The sequence below is a fragment of the Cryptotermes secundus genome, unplaced genomic scaffold (assembly GCF_002891405.2).
Source record: "Cryptotermes secundus unplaced genomic scaffold, Csec_1.0 scaffold514, whole genome shotgun sequence".
Lineage (NCBI taxonomy): Eukaryota > Metazoa > Arthropoda > Insecta > Blattodea > Kalotermitidae > Cryptotermes > Cryptotermes secundus.
This window is the reverse complement of record NW_019739218.1, coordinates 104,612-127,761: the sequence shown is the minus strand read 5'-3', so window position 1 is coordinate 127,761 and position 23,150 is coordinate 104,612.

Here is a 23,150-nt window from a genome sequence, read left to right as displayed (position 1 = left end):
TGTATCGAGAAGTGGTTAAACAAGTGTTCAATATAATTCGTCCAAACTTCATTTGTGCCTTTGTGATTTGTGTCAATTTATTCCTTCTCTGAGTTGTGGCCCGTTCAAGGCTCTGAGATAAAGAGATCCTCAGCTCTACCAAATCAACGGACCTCACCTCCTACTAACTTAAAAATAACCCTGAGATAAATTAAGCACAAGAAGGAAGAACCTACTAGTGGCGAACACCGTGTGAGGTGGAAGAAGAAGAACAAGGTAGGAGGAGGAAGGAGGTGAAGAAAAGGGTGGTAAGGGACCGTAGATGTATATCCGTAATCGGCGAATACGGAGTCAAACTGGGTCCACTGGGCACGGCGGCCACTCATTGGTCTATTGTAGCCTGCCCCGAGTGATTATGATGATGGAGAATTTGGTGGAATGAAGATTGGCAGGGGAAACCGAAGTACTCGGAGAAAATCCGCACCAGGGCCACTTTGTCCATCGCAAATCCCACTTGGCCAGACCCGGGATCGAACCCGGGCCGCCGCGGTGGGAAGCCAGCGACTAACCGCTTGAGCTATGGCGCGGCCTCACTTAGCGAATACGGAACTCAAAGAAATTCGTAATACCGCAATATTTTGGTGTACAACTCCACAGTCTTGTTTATTTTAGTTTCAGTTTTTCTGTCGGAAAGACGTGTAGGTGGTCAGGCACCACAGAGAATACATAGTGATGAAAATTGAGTTTGCGGCCATTTTATTTATTCAGTATGGGCATGGAGGTTGGATCCAGACAACTCACGCTTAGTCTCGAGACACAGAGGAACTTCACTGAATTCAAAGCTGAACATTTGGGCTGTTCTCTCTATATTCACTCCCATTTCCCTCATAAAAAATATGGAAGTTATATTTCTGTATTCACAAACAAACCTAATTTGCTCAAGAGGAAAATTATACGAACAGTGTATAACAACAAGCTCATGCATTGTATATGGTTGCAAATTATTGTCCATTTCTAAAAAAAAAATACAAAAATACTCTCTTAACTTACTAAGAAAATTATTACTCAGCTCTGAGACTCCTTGAGCAAAGAAATAGGCGGCCATTTGTACAATCTAGGAAGTTATTTACGTTGTTTAAACATGGCTAGAAAGCGCTCGGTAATTTGGGAATCAGTAGGTTCCAAAGGCAAGGCATATGTAAAATATACATATAATATTAACCAGCCGATTTGGTAGAAGCGGCAACACTGCTAACTCATATTATGCGGAGGATGTCCGGTTCGAATCTCGGCCACAACACCGACTACATGAGCTGGAGTACAGTAGTGTAGGGACTCTGCGTATTTCTACATGAAGCAGAATCCTGAGCACAGATGAAGGTTGCACTCTATTAGACTGTGCTGTTAATAAAGATGTTAGAGAAGGACTGAAAATACAATATAAAATCTATCCCTGTAATATTCCATCGAGGCTCTCGCATTTCCCTAGACAATCGGCTCACAGAAGGCGGTCAGGTTCCCAGCCTTACGCACCGGCAGCCCTTTACCCCCAGGAAGATTCCTGGTACTCATTTCTGCTAGACGCTGAGTCGACTCCAGCGCCATAGTGCGGCTGGAAGGATTAGCTAAATTGAAAAATCCCGAAGACCTCATCGGGAACATCAGGAACCGAACCCTAGACCTTCGGGCTTGTAACACAGTGCCTCAACCAACTACGCTACCGCGTACCAGAAAACACAACGAGTAAGAATAAGAATGGGTGAACGCAGACAAAATTGGATGAAATACGTAATTACATGGATAGAGTGGCTGATGGAAACAAAATGCCGAAATAGATTCTACGGTGTAAATCAACTGGAAGTCGAGACCAGAGAAGAAGCTGGAATAAGATGAACTGAGTATGATTGGTTGCGGATGGCATGAAGTAAACAAGATGAAGAAAACAAGAAGTTCTTGGAAGAACTAATCGCCTACTTTCGCTAATAGTACAATATGGGCTGTATATAATTCCACTGTTGCCTCCGTAATCGTTACGGCGATAACCTCTTTATCGAGCCGTTGCCTAGCAGCGATATGGGGTACAAACAGGTTGAAAGGAGAGATATATGAAGTACGCCGTTGAGATGGGGTCAGGTGCCATGATATCGATACCAAGTTTCATACAGATTGGTTCAGGCAATCAGAAGTTAATAAATGTGGGGTGAGAAACAAACAAGCGTAGACATATAGCACGAAAACTTCATAAGCCTACTTTCATTTCTTTTCCTAAATCAGGAAAGTATCGAAGGATAAAAGAGGAATTTTCTGATCATGAATCAGAAGCCCCGCACAAATTGGTGAAATTATAGGTCGTGGAGAATTACAACTGGAAATAATTTTACTGCTGTTGCATTTAGTTTAATTGTGATAGGCGCAGTTTCTGCATTATATAACGCCTTGAAGTTCGGTGAAATTACACCGACATTTCGGTAAAACACGCAATAAGTAACAAAAAACAGGGAGAGTTCTGAAGAAATCCCTCTTCTATGATGTGGCGCCGTGTATATATTGTGCTAACTGACGTTTCGGACGAACGTATCGTCTCCATCTTAAGGGTAGAAGACTTGTTTCTCGCTCGGATTTTACTTTTTTCTTACATCCTGAAGATGGAGGCGATACGTTCCTCCGAAACGTCGGTTAACACAAAAACTACACGGCGGCACGTCCCAGAAGACGGCTCTCTTCATAGTCACCGCCGTGAAAACTTCAAATCTTACATAGGGATAGTTCAGCACGTCTCCGAAACGTCGGTGTACTATCGAACTGTAGGAGGAAGATCTGTACGTCGCTCTGTCAGCTCTTCCTGCCGAGCGCTTAGTTGCTTGTTGCATGGCCGCGACGTACTCTGTGATGTGATCCGCTAGTAACACGCATCAGTTGCTGCCCAAAACAATCAATCTTTCATGCATGATTTACAGAGGGGAGGACCTACCGGCGTCACAGAGACAACGCAGCGCTCCGGGCATCGGGCCTCCATTGCTAACGCACTTCTCTAATTCCTCCGATAAAGCACGTTTCAAAAAAGCCTGAACATTTTGCACGTGGGGGATAATGTTCTACAAGCCACATCCTTTTGCCTGGTTTCCTTATTTTATGAAAAAGAGTCAATAAATATGTCACAAACGGATACAAGCGTAAAACATGTGATATTCGAATCTGGAAAATACATTTACATCTCGAAATACCTTCCATCAACATTCATTCACTTCTTCCATCGTTTCACCAGTGCGTCGAAACTCGCAGGACAGAAATTTTTTACTCTTGTCTCAGCCATTTCCGCACCTCCATTTCAACCTTTTCATCAGCGAAATGTTTGCCACGTTTCTTGAACCAGTTGTGAACCGCTTTACAAGATAAACACTTCCCACCGTAAACAGTTAACATTATGAATATCCTATGCATTCAGTCCTTTTGCCCACAAAAAAAGCACAATATAACGCTGCTCTTCGGTAATATAGTCCTCAAGCACGGTCTCCATTTTGACTACTGAAACCAGCGTCTGAACAAGCACATGAGCATGCTACCTAGACTGTCATGAAGTTTAACTGTGCTGCTACCTAGTGATGTATGAAGGAAATATATTACAGCCATTACAGCTGTTTTACTTGCATTTGTGACATATATACTGACTCTCCCTCGTATTATGCCCGCGTTTTTCCCTCCATATTATATTTTAAGCCAACTGACGAGATTATCACAGTTAGTATGAGCGTCATGACACTAGAGGTCTAACAACATCTTGCGATTTCATAATATCAGTAATGCCAATATTACGGCAATGCGAATTTGGCGGGTAGAAGATACACTAACGTCAGAGTTACGTATTGACCACCTTGTAACTTTCGGATTTCAACCGACGTTTCGGAGGAACATATCGCCTCTTTATTCATGGAAGAGGAAGAAGCCAAGCAAGAAACCAAGATGAAGCAGTAAGCAAACGAAGCAACCCACTTGCTTCCACAGAGACGCTCGTTTACTGCCAACGGACTGCATAGCGTTCTATCTAGCAACACAGAAACCTTCATAACCACCGGTTTGAGGCCTTCAAGTTCTGTAATTTTCAGATTTTCGAAAAATACTCTAATTTTGGTAAGGTATTTTGTTTTTAATATCATAAACCAACATGTTTCCCAGGTTAATCTAACTTTGGGTTTTCATGATCAGTTTTAGTATTACAATATTCCCTTCTGGGTACTATTATCCCAAAAGTTTTAATTTTCCAGAGTTTCCGATGTTATTCTTGCCTCTCCTCCTTGCGTGCTACTTTATCCGCTCATCTCAGTTTCGTTTATTTAATCATTTACCTCTCCGTGATATTACACAACTAACTAAATGCAGAGCTGAACCTCTCTTGAGAAGCCGCCAATCGTGCAGCTACTCAAGAACTTCCCAGCATTTTATGGAACCCGAAGGTTCACTACCGTGTTCACAAGAGCCCTCCACTGGTCTATATCCTGAGACAGATAGATCCAGTCCATACTATCCCATTCTATCCCTCTAAGATCAATTTTAATATTATCCACCCACCTTCGTCTTTGTTATCCCAGCGGTCTTTTTCCTTCTGGCTTTCCCACAAATACCCTATATGCATTCCTCCTCTCCCCGATTCGTGCTGCATGCCCTGCCCATCTAATCCTCCTGACTTGATCATTCTAATTATACTTAGCGAAGAGTTCAAGGTATGAAGCTCTCCATTATGCAGATAAGTCCAAGAATCTGGAGACGTGAAATGTACATAATTGCCATTAACAACATAAAATAGTTCCTCAATTCGAAAATGAAGATTTTTCTAGATGGCATGAAAGGTGAGCGCAGTATAATATTAAAATGGAATAATCATGTATTCGATCTACAAATGATGCGTGCCAGTCAAGCAGATAGCAATTTCTAATGTGTTTAAAATAGGGCACTGCCTCCGTGTAACATGCCTTCGATTCCCATTCCGTGCATATTTGTAGTTTACTTAACCGCGATGTCAGTAACTCACACTAAGTAAAGTTGAATGCCTGGATGATAACGGTTAATAAAATAAGAATGTGTGTGCAAGGAAGTGGTTTTGGCCGAATTTAAGGAAAGAGTCTAGCATATTCTTTGCAGCAACTGAAGAAAACTACGGAAGACCTCATTCAGGGTAGTAAATGTCCCAGCCGAGATTAAAATTGAGTACCTCCAAGTAAGGCGAGAATAGTTACCGCTCGATCAATGTTTAATTCTGATGTAGTAAGCAATGGGATACTAATATTGTCACGTATATGAGTGACTCTCGACGGAGTTTTGGATTGGACATTGGATTTATTGACCACATTAACACAAATTCGTAATTACACTTAATTATAGCGTCATCGCTAATTTCCAAACACTTCACAAATCACTAGAGCACACGATATGAATTTTACAGCATCAGTGTCTTCACTAGTGGTTGCCTGGCAACAGCTTCTAACAATGGTTGCTTCCGGGCTTAAGTCCTTTTTGAATGGTGGCTCCCTTCTAACTTAACTCATTTCAGAGTCAGAGTCAGAATTACTTTACGACTGGCGGTTTACCGCCAATCAGTTCGTGTTGGTTTAAAGCCCCTTGAGACCCACGGCCAGTATTTTTGTCAACTGAAAATTTGCTGTTACAGTCTCTATTTAACATCCTCTCTGACAAGAGGATAGGTCTGTCGTTTACTATTGCTACTGGCCCTCGCCACCGCTGTCATTCTCAAATCCGAGTCCCGCGGAATTAATGACAACATTTTTCTGTCTCTCAGATTCGAGACTCCTCCCTTCTGGAGGGCTAGATCCCTGTATTTACATCCCCCCGGAACATGGTGACCCAGTTATACCCCTAGGCGCTGGGTTCCTCTTTCTTAGCCTCCTACGACTCGCAGGTCTTCGATGGAATATTCTAATCCACTCCCATATGGGTCCTGAACTCAGCTCACTATTATACATGTCACGGTTATAAAATGTCGGCTCGGACCGCACAGAAAACACTGTTCCTCTGCTGCTGTTCAGTAATTTTCATTAGGACATGTTTGTTTAAGAAGCTGTTACTCAGCAAAACTTACTAAAAATCTAGCAATGGACGTTGTTCCGTTGTTTGCTTCACGGCTGTTTCGTAGAAACGAATGTTGTTTCACGGCCGTTCGCTGGCAACGGCTGTTTCTTTGGCTCCGCATTTCTTGCCTTGAACAAATATACAACAGTATAATAGTTGCCATTGTCATTATCAATAAATCAAGTTTATATAGCCTGTTCTTTCGACTTAGGGCTGTACATGAACAGAATGCTCCTATATATATATGCCGCAAGAAGGTACAGCATTTAAGTTAGTGACATAGACACTTGCGTCGTCACTAGAAAGTTACTAGATTCTTTTTTATATATATACATACTGCATACGCCGGTGGGAAATTCAGACATACACAAAATGTTTCTTCCATAAGCTTGCCTACATAAGTTATGACTCACAGCGGTTTCTACAGTAAATGGACTGGCATTAAAGCAAACAAGGAAAAATGTACCAGTAAATAATTCACCTATACAAAATACTCTACCTCTACAGATGGAACAGTGAAAAAGTACAGACTGATGCCGAATTTCACCTGAAATGGAATTATATTTGGGCTTTTGTACAGAGACTTCAATTCCACACAGAAATCATTAAAATACATATTTGAGTAAACGCAGAAACCAACAAGCAAAATCCTTTTGAGAAGCTGATAGTCTCTCATCTGGTCAATGCATTCCGCATCTTTTACAGTATATGGAAGTTCATTTGTGTCCATGAGAGGCAGCCATTGGAACCTACCTTCAGCCAGATGAATCTAATCCGTATCTTCAAACAACAGTCTCTATAAATTCATTAATATTATCCTCCCTTCGCATTATGTAGTCTGAGTTCCTGAAAGTGCTAATATGCAAATCAGATATAAATGGAAAATCATCCTATATATTCCGAGGTAGTCTGTTCCTTTACAGTTTTCCTATTAAATATTGTATATATTTCTCATCCCACTCTCCGCGCTATATGTCCTGCCAATCCAGCCTTTCTTAAAATTGAAATATGGCGCAGAAAGCGAATCTGACGGTGCTCCTTGCCCTACAAGTCAGGGCTCGCTTCTTCCTCCGTGTGGGTCTCCTACATGCTTTCTCTGCAACTTTATGAAACGGATTTTAATTATTTAAACTCAGGTTTTAATGATATGTAATGAGCTGCCGTGGAACGAGAATATTTCTGGGATATGAAACATTTGACGCTTTACATAGCCGATGAAATCAACGATATTTTGGCATGCAGACCTTTTTCTAGGCAACGACCGCGAAGAAAAATCCGGCTTGTAGCATAGTGCCCCAGACAGAACTAGACAGAGTGCAAAATATTTCCTTCTTGCATGGTTACGCACCAAAACTAACACGGTTATGTCCTTGCGTGCTGTAACTGTTCTGCTAGTTAAGAACGTGAAGTCTGAAATAAACAAAGCAATAATCTTACCTGTAGTTTTGTATGAGGGTGAAATTTAGTATCTCACATGGCGGGAAGAACATACGCGTATGGGGACTTGGAACAGGATTCTGAAGAGAATATTTACATCAAAGAATGAGGAAGTGATAGGAGTTACAAGGGAATTACATTATGAGGAGCTTCCTAATTTGTATTCTATGTCAATTAGTATTAAAATGATCAAATGGAAAAAGATGAACTGGAGGATTCATGTACGAGGAACTGAAAAGAAGTACTTGTAGAGCTCCGGTAGGAATACGTGAAAGAAAAAGACCACTAGAAAGATGTAAGGTAAAAACTGTAGAATAATATTAAAATCTATTATAAGAAACAGTATTTGAGAGCATGGATTTGATTCACCTGCGTCTGAATTTGGAACAGTTGCAGGTTCTTACGAAAACGAAAGTGAACCTTCTCAACTAAATTAGCTGTTAAACTATTCATTTCCTACGGATGACTTTAACTCCATAAAGTTAAACCAAGCTCAGCTGTTTTATACACTACTCCATAAAGTTAAACCAAGCTCAGCTGTTTTATACACTACTCCATAAAGTTAAACCAAGCTCAGCTGTTTTATACACTACTCTATAAAGTTAAACAAAGCTCAGCTGTTTTATACACTACTCCATAAAGTTAAACCAAGCTCAGCTGTTTTATACACTACTCCATAAAGTTAAACCAAGCTCAGCTCTTTTATACACTGTCTTGTGTTGGGTGTAGCTGTCCTGAAATGGGGATTAGTTCTATAGATTTGGCCCAACTCACTAGGTCCCACCTGAAGACAGAGACAGAATCCAGTCTCCGTAACACTGTTTTGTGTTTTAATTAAAAATACGACAATGGACCACTTTTCCCATTGAATGATCGGAAGCTGATATTACTCTGATCGGCACTGCCAATAATAAAACTGTTTATATGTCATAGCCAGAGTTCTCCTGTCTGAATTCGACCAGGTGCTCGACAGGTCAGATTCTGACAAAATCTTAATCTTGATCGCTTGTAAAGTGTGTAAATGCTCCCCTGGGTCGAATCGTATCCCTCAAAAATCCATGGTAAAAAACTGTCATATGCATGAGTGACTACAAATGGAGTTTTGATTGGAAATCGGATTTCTTGACCACTTTAACACATGACTCGTGACTACACTTAATTATAGAGCCATCGCTGATCTCCACACTTCACAAATCACTACAGCACATGCTAAGTTTTTACCAGACTGCTGTGTCTTCGCCAGTCTTTTCCTGGTAACGGCTTCTAACAGTGCAGATACTTCAGCTTCCGCGCTCACTTCGTTGCCCGCTAGCTCTCAACTGCACCGACTAAGTCTTCTCTTTACATATTCCATTACAACTCTCTGAACTATTTTTTTTTCAGAGCTAGCTGAAGACTGGCGGTTTACAGCCAATCAGTTCATCTTGGCGACAAACCCCCTTCAGACCCACGACCAAAGATTCTTTTTCAATCGAACATTTGGTGGTCATAGTCAATATGTAACATCCTCTCTTACGAAAGGATTGGTCTGTCGTTTCCAATTCCTTCTGACCCTCGCCAGCGCAGTGATTCTCGGGTCCGAGTCCCGTGGGAGTCATGATCACACTTTACTGTCTCAGATTCGAGACATCCTCAACTTGGAGGGCCAGGTCTCCATATTTATATCCTCAAGGAACAATGTGGTCCAGTTATACCCCCAGACACTGGGTTCCCTTTTCGTCGCCTCCTACGACTCGCAGGGCAACGAAGGAGGTATTCGAACCCGCCTCCACACCTAAACTCTTGCTGCATTTGCCCTCCTTATAATATCTTGGCAAGGACCACGTACAAGACACCGTTCGTTCTTGTACTCAAATCGTTTCCGCGAGGGCATGTTTACGAGGGTTTTTTATTGCTAATGGGGTGGAACTAAGTCCCTTGTACTGCGGCCACCTCTGGCCTATTGTACCAGCCCCAGATGATAGGTGAGGGTGATTGTGGAGGAATTGGTGGAATTAAGATTGGGAGGCGAAACCGAAGTATTCGGAGAAAACCTGCCCCAGCGCCACTTTGTCCACCACAAATCACACGTGACCAGACACGGGATCGAACCTGGGCCGTCGCTGTGGGAAGCTAGCGACTAACCGCTTGAGCTATGGCGCGGCCTTGCGAAGGGTTTACTCACTAACGACTGTGTATCTGCTTATTAAGAATCCGTTTCTTAGAAGCGAATGTTTTTCATTGTTTGTTTCGTGGTTGCTACCTAGTAAAGGGTTTATACGCTACAATATAAATTAACTTTCACGTTTTCAACATTCTAGTAGGACATTTTTTAATGTTACGTTATTTTAAACCACTTTATTAATTTTACAACAGAATAATAGTATTATAGCGTAAAATGTGTCTGAACCCTGGGCTCCGCGTACGTAATCCTATAGCTCCCATGTTGTAACAAACTGGACAAGCGTTTTTCGATTTGGGTCACATTATGTCGTGGGTGCTAGGTACGACTGGACTGTGTACTACTTTACACTACACCCGGTATCGAGAAAGATACACCTCAAGTAAACAATAAAGTTTAATGTGACATGTGTCGTGCATAGGAAAATCGACCTTATCGTTGTTATATGACTTGTGGTGACCGGCCTGAATAACAATATGGGTTTGGATAGCAGAGCGCAGAGGGGTGAAGAGATTCACGCATTGAAGCGACATTGGAACGACATGAAATGGGGGGAGGACGGAAAGGGTAGTGAGTAAGGGATAATAATAATAAGTAAGAGGAGAGATAGCCCTTACGTGTCTCTGGTCCCATCACCTGGGCCGGTTCGATATTCTCCCACGGCTTATGACGTCCCCCCCATACATCCACAGTGACCGCTTGTGTTACCTGTGAACGAGGTTAATGACGTTCTTCCTACCCGCTGTCACCGTAAAAAGCACCAGCATGTTAATATTTGGTTGCCGGCCGTGTGGCCAGTGCCTTGCTCCCGTGGGTTGACCACTGACCCTGATAATGTTCTGCTCAGGATTTCGTCAGTTACTCTTAACTACATGAAGCTGAGCTCTTCTTGAGAAGCTGCCAGTTGTGCAGCTACTTAAGAACTTCCGAGCATTTTATATAAACCGAAGGCTCAATTGCCATATTCATAAGAGCCCTCCACTGGCCCTTATCCTGAACCAGATCAATCCAATCCATACCACCCCATCCTATCCTATCGTGTTTACGGCGGGAACGTCTTTACCGAGTCATTGTCTAGCAATGGGTATGCACGTCACAATATTGTCCACCCACCCTCGTCTTGGTCTTACTAGCGGCTCTTTCCTTCTGGCCTTCCCGCCAATATCCTATTCGCAGTCCTCTTCTCCCCTGTTCGTGTCAGATGCCCTGCCCATCTCTTCCTCCTTGCTCCTTGACTTCATCATTCTAATTACTCGTATATTTGGAGAACAGTAAAAGCTGCACATGTAAATTCTAAAAATGTTCTTCTTTCATGTAAGAGCGGAACATAGTCCACAGACTGGAAGAGCTGGAGAACAGCTATCCCTGTAACAGGCCGTGGAGGCCCATAGGGTTTGAGAAGTCGAGGCTCTTACATTGTCTAGCACCACTCGGGTCATAAATGGCGGTGAGGCTGTCAGCCTTACGCGCCGGCGGCCCTTAACCGTACAGGAAGATTCCTAGGGCTCATTTATGCTAGAGGCTGAATCTACCTCAGGGTTACAGTGAGGCTGGAATTATTAGGTTAATTGAAACAATCCAATGACCTCATCGGGAACCGAACCCGCGACCTTCCGGCTTGTAGCATAGTTCCTCAACCAACTACGCTACCGCGTGCCCCCATATTGTGTGTAGACTCTTTTTATACTGTTTCAGCCTCACAGCATACGTATAATTGTATGATAAATATACAGTTTACATCATGAAATGTTTCGACCACTATCTGTGGCCATCATCAGGTAGTACTTACACACTCTCTCTCAACTCTCTCTGCTGTCCCCACTCCGTTGGTCAATGTTTACAACTGGGGTAAGCTCGTATTCTTGTTCACAAGGTAGGGTTTCAGTTACGGACTTAAACAAATACTGTGAATTATATGCACCCCTGTCCTAGTGTTCGGAAGGGTACGCGTTATTCGCAGCATAAAAGTATTTTTAATTTTGCATCAGCCTTACAATTTGTTTTTATAGCTGCTTTAGTTTTAATGAAGTCATAACAGACAAGATAACTTGAACTACGAGCAGTTAAAACTAAACCAAAATTGATCAGTTATCTTTGTTATTATTGTAATTCTTGTCATCTTAGCCTAATTATTTTATAGGGGCACGCGGTAGCGTAGTTGGTTGAGGGGCTATGCTACAAGCCGGAAGGTCGCGGGTTCAATTCACGATGAGGTCATTGAATTTTATTTCAATTGACCTAATCCTTCCAGCCGCACTATGGCCCTGGGGTTCACTCAGCCTTTAACAGAAATGAGTACCAGGAATTAATTAAATAATTTTCCTGGGGAGTAAAGCGCGGCCGGCGCGTAAGGCTGACAACCTTACCGCCATTTCTGAGCTGATTATCTAGATAATGTGGGACCGTCAACGTCTCACAACCCTATGGGCCTTCGCGGCCTGTTACAGGGATAGCTTTACTTTACTTGTACTTTTAATTATTTTATATTTATTTTATTTAGACGTGTAGCCCTGAGTGCTGTGTAGTGATTGTTTTCCTTGATAGGGACTGTGGAACTAGCTTCTCGCACGGTACGTCTGTTCTAACGTAGCATTCACAGCAAGGATCTCCATAATTCGTACGCTTCACCAGATACGGTTAGCATAATCAGATCTGTCATGATGAAATATCTGAGACATGTGACACAGATGAAAGAATGTTATGTAGCGGGCCGCGCCATAGCTCAAGCGGTTAGTCGCTGGCTTCCAACCGCGGCGACCCGGGTTCGATCCCGGGTCTGGTCAAGTGGGGTTTGTGGTGGACAAAGTGGGGCTGGGGCGGGTTTTCTCTGAGTAATTCGGTTTGCCCTGCCCATCTTCATTCCACCAAATTCTCCATCATCATAATCACCCGGGGCAGGCTACAATGGGCCAATCAGTGGCCGGCGTGCTGGACCCCCCCCCCATTAAGTGAATTAAAAAAAAATGTTATGTAGCGGATCATGAACGAGCGAGCAGTCTTTCGTTTCAGTATATCATGTTTATTATGTGAGTATTAATGATATTTTGACTTTGATATATGAAGTGCAGTAAACTGTATTTAAGAGACCTTTGGACTTTTTCCATCATCCGGTATTCTAAAAAACTAGAAAACACGACGTTTCGGGTATTGGATATGTTTCCGTCTTCAGGTGAGGGGGAGAAGAAGTTAGCTCTTTCTAAGTGACCCAACTGAGTAGGTGTCTTCCCCCTCTCACCTGTCAACGGAAAAAAAATCCAGTTTCCCAAACATAGTTTTTTTTTCTAGTTTCTGGAATACCGGACAATGGAAAAAGTCCAAAAACCTAGCAATTATTGGTGTTACACATCATCGTCAGAACCCTTTAGGATAAAGTTTTTTAATAATATTATCTTCACATCTCATCTGACTCAAATGGCCTATACAGTTTAGTTAGCGTTGCAATACTTTCACAATAATGGGCCAATTGAAATAAATCTAATTAGAGCCAGGGAAACAAGACAGTGCAGAAGCCAGCCTCTTGAGCAGCCAGTCAAAGCAGTCCCTGATATTAATGTTGAGACTATATAAATCAATTAAGTGCAGAAGCTGGTACTCATCCTCCACTATCGGCAGCACTCGACGTATGTACAGTTACGCAGCTAACGTCCACACGAAGGCTAGAGAGGCTAGACCGCTCGTTCAATACCTGTTCGCTGTTACCTTCACGTTCAACTATTTGCTTTTTGTAAGGGCTGTGCCAGAACTGGACGCACGATTTACTAATATTTGGGGTAATTACAGACATATTAGTGCAACAGTGACCCACGTTACACTTGTGTATATTTTCAAAATGTGATATTTCATTTGTGAGACGGGAATATCGGCCAATAAAGGCTCTCTCTGAACCTCATTTTCATGTACGTTACAAGCCGGAAGGTGGCAGGTTCCATTCCCGATTAGGTCAATGAAATTTCAATTGAGCTAATCCTTCCAGCCGCGCTATGACCTTGGGATTGACTACCTCTAACATAAATGAGTACCAGGAATCTTCCTGGGGGTTAAAGGTGAAGTCGCCGAGTAAGGCTGACAATCTCACCGCCATCTGTGAGCTGATTGTGTAGAAAATGTGGAAGCCTCGACGTCTCACAACACTACGGGCCTCAACGGCTTGTTTCACTGATAACTTTTCCTTTTTTACCATAGGACACTGCTTACATTTTATGAAGCTATTCATGAGTTGATTCGTAGCACTGGACAGTTTCAAAATATTTATGTACTTGTTTGTTACAAGTAACTGTTGTAATATGACGACTCGATTGGTTCTATAAACAGCCCACAGAGTGTGCTGAAACGTGATCGACGCATCGGTCACAAATCACATCTGCATACAAGACGGAACCTCTTAAATAATAAATCATAGGTTACTATTGTTTATTCTGTCAGTGTTACTTGTTTCGTTGAGGATACAAGACTGTTTCCATGCATTTAACTTCGGGCGAAAATGTCGCTCACCGTTGGAATACAGTTGCGTCTGTACGCGTGACAGCGTGTCCCTGGCCAGCACACTCACATCGACTCAGGCTCACTGTCTAATAATGTCAAGGAAATGTATATCTACTGTAAAGCAACCCATTTCTAAAATGAATTCATCTATGTAGAATTATCAAAACCAACTGTGGAACACAGGCATGATTTAATAGCGAATTTAGCGTGTTGTGCTCCGAAATAAGTGGAGTAACAAGAATAGCTTGCTTCTCCTTGTAGCCTACATGAAGTGTTTTACAGAACAAAAAACATCAGGGTGTTCAAGTAAGGTCTTAAGTTTCCATCTAAGTCTATATAGTTACACCAGCATCACCACCACAATCATCATCATCATTGGCAAAAGAGACATTTTTAGTCACAGCCTTCCTTAGAATATTTTGCCAAATTGCATCCAGTTTTCACGTCTTTGGATTTCGCAACACAGCAAGGCCATCAGCCTTGCGTCCATCCTCCCAACCGGAGGAGCAGGTCCCTGTATTTATGTCAACCCAGTGACAGGGTCAGAGCCGGGCTGGCTCAGCCGGGTTGAACGACCGAGGTGTAGGAGTTCGAGTCCCGGTGGGGGCAAGAATTTTCAGTTCTCCATATCATCAAGACGGACTCTGGGTCCCATCCTGCCTACTATCCACCGGGGGTAAAGCGGCTGGAACGTCAAGCTGACCACTCACCTTAAACTACTGCCGAGGTCAGGGAAACGTAGATCATACAGCCACTCCCCCAAACGTCTTCATGGCAAATTTACCTTAACCTTACCAGTGACAGGGCGGTCCAGTTCTACCCCCAAGGATGAATGTCGCCTTCTACGACTCGCAGGGCTTCGGTGGGGGTATTCGACTCCACCCCCACGCAGGAATTACTCTCTTAATTCATATTAAATTGCGTTAAAGCTACAACAATTTTTGGTCGTCAGCAATCATTTTTATGGGAGGATTCAAGATCTTAAGGGAAACTTGGAGGTACCTTAAGAGTCAGGTGTAAATCCCCATCTGTACACGAGTATCTAGTTTACTTCTCGTGCTGTTAATACTCCGGTATGTTTCGTTCTTGTCTGAACATCCTCAAGGGGTTGCGTATTAAGAGGAAATGTCACAGTTCACTTAAACACAAGCAAGGCACTGCATAATATCGAATTGAACTCAACTTACCGTGCTACCCTGGTTTACAGGGCCTACAAAAATAAACGACACGTACATGAGGACTTCTGTCGTGCCATAACTCAGGGTGTCAAACGCTGCTTTACCATCCCGCAGTGTCGGGTTCAATTCTTTGAGGACAAAATAACATTCTACTTAACGTTTCTTCTGCTTCCCCTGCCCGACAATCATTCTGTCATTAATACAATTATTATGTTTCTGGATAGTCCATCGTCCTGCTTTTATCTAAAACATGCATGCCTCCGTCTTCAGGTGGATCCTACTCAGTTGCTCCCAATCGATTGATCTAGTCCCTATCTCCGGAAACCAGCAGGAACACAAGCCAGGATATATAAACCAAGCACGGCAATAACCATCTGCGAGAGTTAAGAAAGATATTAAAAGCACAGAAAATTTCCACACAAGCATGAGGCCTAGCACGTATGTCCATGTACTATTTCAAGGATATTTCTGTTAAAATGACAGTGCTGTGAGAATATACGTCATCACTGAAGAGAAGAGAGACTCATTCCAGCATTACTTGCACACTCATCTCTCACAGCCTACTGAGATGTACGATAGCCCTGACCAGGCAGCACATTATCACATGTTCGGTTTATAAGTCTGGGCGTCATCCCTGGCCCCAGAAGTAGGCCGGCCACAGAGCGAGGAATTTAGTTTCCTATGTGGACGTAAGGCAGACCTACGGTACTTCGCGTTGCAGACTCAAATCGGTGTTAAACATTCAGCTTATGTAGAAGACACAAGAGGTTCTATATGCGAATTCCTTAGGGAAATAAGTCGTTTTGTACATCAAGGCAGCCCCTTTCTGTGTACATGGAGTGTGTGCAGCGAGTATTCTTCCCGATCGCCATTTGCGGGTTCTCAGTAATTACGTTGCTTCGGAATCTCATGTTATTGCTTTTGGGTTTACGCACATCCGAACATGTGAGGAGTAAAAAAGTAAAAAATAAAGTTGTTCCTGTGTTTAAGTAGTTAAGTATTATGTCATAAAGGCGTATGGGGAAATGGATGTATAGATCCACATTTTCTTGACCTCGGCATTAACTGGAGTTGAGTGATCAGCTTCACGTCTCGGCTGCTTTATCCCCGGGGAAACAGCCCCCAGTAGCCATTGGATAGGAGGTTGGGTGGACCCAAGAGCAGATCTTGACTACGTGGAGAAGAAAAAGTTCTTGAGTTACACTTCAATATTCATCATATCAAAGTATCTGAGAAAATAAATTTAATGCATGTGTAAAAGCACTCGGACGAGTTATACTAAAACGAATTTATACACAACCAAGTTTTAATGTTTGGGTCGTGCATGACGAATTTTTGGTTAAAAAGGAACTTATAAAAATAACGATCAAAGATGAGGATTCAAATAGAACTTAATGATAACGTCAGTGAGACTGTCCTACTTCTTTGCAGTCATGAGTTGTTTAAGAGTGCAATAAATTGTATATTACCAATCAAAGTCCGCCTGTCGTTACTTATCACGTGACAGTATTTAAGTTGAGGTAAGATCAGCGAAGGTAACTTCAGTGGCGAAATCATGTCCAGCGGGTTTACTCAACGTCACAATTAGGCATGAACAGGCACAAGACTGAAATTCTAGGAGACTCCTGCAAACGTATTTTCCTTCTTCTCAGTAGACTGACAGAGACATGTCTGACGACGACAGTGGTTATTATTTGTACCAATTACTTCGTCCTTGAAAAGACTCTGCAATGTATTTGCAGGCTTCATGTAATTTTCGGAACATGGAGAGTGAGTTGGCTGATTCCCTATAAAGCGTTAAGAAGTTAATCTTTGTAAGACAGACGCGGTGTGGTTTCTGTTTTGTATGAGCCGAACTCTTACATATTATTTGGGTGAAGATTATGGTCTGCTGTGTCCTAACGTCGAGTACCTTGGAGTGAGCCCAGTGTTACGGAGGAACTCTTCGCCTCCTTCTTCAGGGTCGAAGTGTAATCAGAAGAAAAACCACCAGAAGAACGCGAGAATCTCAGCCTACTTCTCTAGACTGCAAATGGAGGCGACATGTTCCTCCGAAACGTTGGGCTGTCTCCGAACTACACGGCGTTACAACCCATGTGACCATACATTTTGTCGAGTATTTGGGGTTAGCGTGACTAATAATAATGGGTTCTAGATTTGATGGTTGGATTTTTTGGCACTTCTTTACAATTACAGTTCATTATGACGAATCACTGCTCACACATTGAACTGCCTTCTGACTTCTCTTACGAATGAATTAATTGAATTCAAAGACAAAGTCAAAGACTTAATTAATTGAATTCACGAATGAACTCTCTTTTATAACTTCTGGGGAACCGAGTAGAAACTACCACCTCGAACAGTTTATGTTTTGGTCTGTTGTCCTTTGTAGCTTAAACGCCTGGTAATCCCAAGAATCTATTCCCTTGGAAATCCTGCCTCTTGATTCCTCGTATCCACGGAAACCTTTGTTGAACTTCATTGACATTATAAGGCGTTTTAGTTAGCCGTTCCCTAGCAATCAGACTGCCTCTTGTTCGTTGCTATTCCGGCTTTCAAGCGGTGTTTACCAAACCGTTGCCTATCGAATTATCATATTTGTCACAATATCATATTCACCGCCCTCAAAGGCTCAAAAGAAACTGGATGAATTTCATGCTTAACGTGGTCAAGTCAGAAAAACAGCGATTACTTCTTTCACTAATGCACGCAAGTAGCCAGTGCCTGAAAAGCAACTTTCAGCCAGATGACATACAGATAAGATTATATCAGAAATGCGTTTGGGGTCATTACGTGAACGCGCAAACAAGAATTATCTTTCGAAATGTTTTGGATATGTTTACTTTCATACTTTCCTTAATCCTCATGTCGATAAATATGTCACTGGGACAGTAACCGAGCTTGCACAGTGCAATGCAATGCAAATGGACTAACCAATTAACTAACTCCAAGTAGATGAACCCTTCTTAAGGAGACGTCACGCCATGGCGCGTCCTCACGTTGCGGATGGACGAAACGGCCTCCAGATATCGAGGTAAAAAGAGGTAATGTAAAGCTATCCCTGTAACAGGCCGTGGAAGCCCATAGGTTTGTGAGACGTCGAGGCTCCCACATTTTCTAGTCAAATCGGCTCTCAGATGGTGGTTAAGTTGTCAGACTTATGCCCCAGCCGCCCTTACCCCTCAGAAACATAACTGGTACTCATTTCTGTTAGAGGCTGAGTCGACACCAGGGCCATAGTGCGGCTGGAATGATTAAGTAAATTTAAAAATCCAATAACCTCATTGGAAATCAAACCCAAGACCTTCCGGCTTGTAGCATAGTGCCTCAACCAACTACGTTACCGCGTGCCCACTCTTCTTTGAATGGTTCTTAATCCAACAAAAGGACACCTTCAGTGACCATTCGGATTGAAATGGCCGCGACTTTGGGACATTTGTCCAACTTTATAGAGCAAGATAATATTAAAATGGATATGGACTAGACTCTACTTAGTGGAGGTCCACTGGTGGGCTCTTGTGTACGCGGTAATGAACCTTCGGGTTACATAATATCTTCAGTGACTATCAGGTGCTTAAAAATGACTCTGGTTCACGGAGTGGGTGTGGGAACATGGGAAAAGACACAAGAACAATTACAGTTGTATCTACCACCATCTTGACGAATCACATGTGAGTCTTACAAGTACAGAGCGTAAGACTGATTAATTTATCGTTAAGATCCCATATAATCACATTTCCGATAACACAACCTGCAGTTCCATTATGTATGATATTCCGTACAATAGACGAGGTGTAGGGGAGAGAAATGTGAGAGGGTGAAGTCACGTAATGCATGTGTAGTTTTATCCGATCTCACATTAACCCCCCCACCCCAACCAATTGACCCCCCACCCCCACCCTTCACATAAGCGTGTTGAACTGGTCCCACATCAATCTTTATTATGCTTGACTTTACTAGAAAGGACCGCGGCCAGTGTGGGCAGCTTCCTGGGGTGGGGGTTGGGGGCTTAGAACACCCAACAGATAGGCCGACAGACTAGATGCATAATGTCACAATACTCATATAATGCCTTTTTTGTCAATCCGAACCAATGGGGAAGTACTTTATACTGCGCGTGCCCTAACAGGCGGAGACATGAAACGAAACCAGTTGTCCTATTGGCCGACATGAATCGTTATCTTTTACTATTACATCCTTTATATTTCTTCCTGCAAGGAAGAATGTAATACCGCAAGGAAATCACTATTTCATATTTATTATATTTTAAATATGATATAACTTTTTCTTAAGAGTACATTCATGTCTGTGTGGCTTTAACGGCTCAGTACATAATTAAATACACTTAACTAACAGTTTTACTTATTATTCCAAAGAGTTTTCGGGATCCAAATTAGGACTCAAACCCTGATGCTTGTATCCTTTTTGTTCCCACTACTCTTAAGCTTATTTTAATCACTGTTACAAGGAACTTGTTTTTCTATCGGCTGAGTATACCGCTCTGCATTGTTCTACATACCAATGAGTGCTCTGCACACAGTGTCTGGTGATGTGACAGGGGTTGCGTGTAATCAAACCCGAAAACTGATTTATTTGCATAAGTTTAATTCAGAGTAGGACTGAATGTCAGCTGAGTAGCCATGGGGACACATGTTCACTGCAACAGTGCAATGTCTGCGTTTTCTGCTCTTCATCTGCTGAGGAGCTACAACCATCTGCTCGGGCCCACAGGTAAGAACAGCTCGGAGGTTCCTTCATCAAGCCCGCCTCTACTGCCTACTTGCTGCACACTGTATTTGGCACTTACTGTTTTAGTTGCATGATCTGAGGCTCTGGCAACTATGGTTTATCTTCTGGGAAATAACTCTTTGTAGTCCAATGAAAGTCAAGTGATGTTTTGGAGGAACACATCGCCTCTAATTGTCATTTGTTTTCTTGCTCGGTTTATATCTCAAGCCTGAAGATAGAGGAGATATGTTGACTTTCAGTGGACTACACGGCGCTATATATCCCAGAAGATACAACTCCTCATTGTCTGGTAGTTCAGAAAGACTGGTCTACACAATTAAATTATTGAGTCTGGATGATAAATCCGCCACTTGAGAGAACAGGCGTAGATGGAAGAATAATAATAAAATGGATATTCAAGAAATAGGATTTAGACATCTTGCTGAGAATAGACGAAGATATTTCTTGACTGGCTGCCCGTTTCCCAAACTTCGGTTTCTCTATCCCGTATTCTTTGTTACAGTCTGAAGTGCTTTCATGATTACATCAATACAACCATTTAATAATCCATATGTTTAATATTCCGCTACATGTTTCGACCCTCGCAACTGAATCGTCTTCAGGTGACACAATACTTTACTAAATCGTGAATCCCCTATTTTATTCGAGTGATGAGGGTATAGACATATGGCGAAGAATGAAACTTGTCAGATATTAAAGAGCTGTGCTGATAGAATCAGAAAGTGTTTGCATTGGATCTACTGTCGGCCTCTCAAGGAGCACTCGGTCTCTGGAGATGGGTGGATTAAAATGGGTGACTCACGATTGCTAAAAAGTAAAAGGTAAAGGTAAAGCTATCCCTGTAACAGACCGTGGAGGCCCATAGGGTTGTGAGACGTCGAGGCTCCCATATTTTCTAAGACAATCGGCTCATAGATGGCGGTGAGGTTGCCAGCCTTACGCGCCGGCCGCCCTTTACCTTCCAGAAAGATTCCTGGTACTCATTTTAGTTAGAGGCTGAGTCGAACCCAGTACGGCTGGAAAAATTAGATGAATTGGAAAAAAAATCCAATGGCCTCATTTGGAATGGAACCCGCGACCTATCAGCTTGTAGCATATTGCCTCAAACAACTACACTACCGCGTATCCCCTGCTAAATAACATGAAGAAAATATGTTTTAATTCAACAGAAGTTTCTTTTGAGGTACTTATTGAAATTGAGACGATTTTTTTTAATCTCTTCTGTACGTAAACACTGGAACACGCGGTAGCATAGTTGGTTGAAGCACTATGTTACAAGCCGGAAGGTCGCGGGTTCGGGTCATTGGATTTTATTTCAATTCACCTAATCCTCCCAGCCGCACTATGGCCCTTAGGTCCACTCAGCCTCTAACAGAAATGAGTACCAGGAATANTTATTATTATTATTATTATTATTATTAGTAGTAGTAGTAGTAGTAGTAGTAGTAGTAGTAGTAGTAGTAGTAGTAGTATATGTATTTATGTATAGTTCATACGGTGACGGAGTCAGGAACTCCGTGTTGTATAGAATGATCGGATAACAGTAAGCAATAAAATAGAAATGAAATGGAGAGAAGCTGTCGTGTCTAATTTATGGTACTGTCCAAAATTTTCCTGGAGATGCTGAATGAAACCATGGAAAACCTCAGGATAGTTGTCCAAAAAAGGGTTCGAACTGGCCACCTTCCGAACACAAGGTAGGGGCGTTATCGCTTATATTGACTTGATAGCTTTGCTTTACACAGTCCACACCTTCTACTTTGAAGGATTAGGCTCTCTGCCCTGCTCCCATTCGAAATCAATGGAACGTATTTTTATATTTTGATAATTTAAAGATTACTTTGAAACATTTAATTAATAAGTATATATAAATTAACCATATATACAGGGTTATTCACAAGTCCATGAAACATTCTAAAATTTCACAGCAAATAAACTATGCGTCGGATCGCGATAATTCTTACGCCGAAAAAGAATGAATCTCTCCCAGTTTTTTTAAGCTATTGCCTGCTAATCTCAGGGATCTTCGCAACCTATCACCGCTGCTGTGGTTCTGGTCAACCGTGATATGGTGACACGGGTGTCGGACGAAATGGATTATCGCATAGATGTCTGCCTATCAGCAAAAGTGCACACACTGAGCATCTGTGAACTATGTAAAAAAAAAAAGAAAACTGTAATAAAATTTGGTATTCGTTGAGTTTATTTATTGTACATTTTAAAAATGTTTCACGGACTTATGAATAACACTGTATTCTGGGGCACACGATAGCGTAGATGGTTAAGGCACTATATTACAAGTTCGAACTTGGCGGGTTCGATTCCCGAGGAGGTAATTAAATTTCTCAATTGACATAACCCTTCCAGCCGCAGCCCTGAGGTCGACTCAGGCTCTAACATAAATGGGTCTAGAAAATGTGGGAACTTCGACGTATCAGAACCCTATGGGCCTCCACGGTCTGTTACAGGGATAGCTTTACATTTATATTTTCACGAAGGTGTGGGAGTGTCTGTACATGACTTACAAGACGGGGTTTGGATTGGATGATTGGATTTTTTGCGCTATATATATTCACACAGTCTGGGACTGTAGACAACACAAATATGTCGCTGATTTACAGTTCACCGTTACACACGCATTAGGCTTCTCAGTTTTCGCTAGTCATATAATGGCAACGGATTTATAAGAGTTTCACTATAACTTCAAATCAGACATGACGTCTTCTTTACACAGTCCAATTCATAACTTGTTATTTCTTCTCAATCATCTTCGGCTTGATCTGCCGAACTCGACACAAATCTCGACAACTAGCTCAAACGAATCCTCTTCGACTGAACTCTCTCAGCTTCCGATAACTCAACTTCACTACTGACTCGACTACTGAACGCTTTTTTGTAACCAATTTGCACAGACCATGCAAAACACAGCCTCTATTGTTAAGAAGACATGTTTACAGATCCGTTGCCTAACAATGGACGTCCTATTGTTGCGCGCTTCGGTCCCCCGGGGAATTAGTTTATGGAGTCCTTGCTTAGCAATGGGTCTATACGTCACAATACTCGTGTATATATATATATATATA